The 848-nt window shown below is 43.9% G+C and overlaps 1 protein-coding gene across 1 annotated transcript in view; it reads left to right on the forward strand.

Annotated features, from left to right (window-relative positions):
• Positions 1–703: 703 nt before the first annotated feature.
• The window catches only part of dla (deltaA), a 15,090-nt gene continuing 14,945 nt past the window's right edge, over positions 704–848 (forward strand). The window contains exon 1 of the mRNA XM_031877120.1: positions 704–789. The gene's annotated coding sequence lies outside the window, so the exon portion shown is untranslated. The remainder of the gene's footprint in view (positions 790–848) is intronic.

An 848-nucleotide genomic window follows, 5' to 3' on the forward strand; every position in this document is an offset into this window, starting at 1 on the left:
AATGGAGCACGCCTCCCTTAGCTATGGATGGGAAAATCCTGCTACAGAGCGGTGAAGGCGGCGGCGGGGGATGAAATAATAATAATGAAAAAAAGAAAGTCTGTCTATTTAGTGAATCTGCAACAGTTACGTCTGGCGAGGCAGCACGGCTCATCGGGTGCAGCTGAAAGATTCCAACTTCAAATAAAACAGCGACACAAAAAAAAAACGTCCAAATGAACTGCTGCACTAATGTGTCCTCCAACAGGAGCTCCGTCCTCTGCGTCTGAGTCTTCACGTCACCAGGCAGCTCGGATATAACAGCGCAGAGTTGGTTGTGCGTAAAAAGACTTTAAAATGAGGGAATATCTTTGTGTTCAGCGGTGTTCAACAGACTCAGAGAGAGTCCGTAAGACACACGGAGATTAAACTCTTCTTGGCCATTTAAATAAAGAACTTTCTAAAATATAAGTCAGGTGACCGGGGACCGATGGGGGGGGCTGTTAAAGAGATGAATTGATAAGACCAGCATCAGCGTCTGCATGACGACAGAACAGACTTTGCTACTTTTATGGTTTGAGTCTCGAGGTTGAAGTCTGGATTTTATTTTTAAGGAAGCAAAAAAAAAGTGCTGACAGTGTCATCTGAGAAGGAAAAGTGAAATAAATACTGTTTTAATCTCCTTCGACTTGGAAGAATTGAGAAGGATTAGACAGCTGGGATCCTTTCAGGACCACAGTGGACCTCCAAGTCCGGCATCTCCAATCAAGCTTTCCCTTTATACTTTTGGATGTCAGCCACCAAGTTGCAGTAAGTTCTGATTATGATCTCTCTGTCTGTCATTCAGTGTTCTGTTTTATTCCCTCTGG

Source organism: Anarrhichthys ocellatus, unplaced genomic scaffold (assembly GCF_004355925.1).
Source record: "Anarrhichthys ocellatus isolate YVR2014 unplaced genomic scaffold, GSC_Weel_1.0 scaffold126, whole genome shotgun sequence".
Taxonomy (NCBI): domain Eukaryota; kingdom Metazoa; phylum Chordata; class Actinopteri; order Perciformes; family Anarhichadidae; genus Anarrhichthys; species Anarrhichthys ocellatus.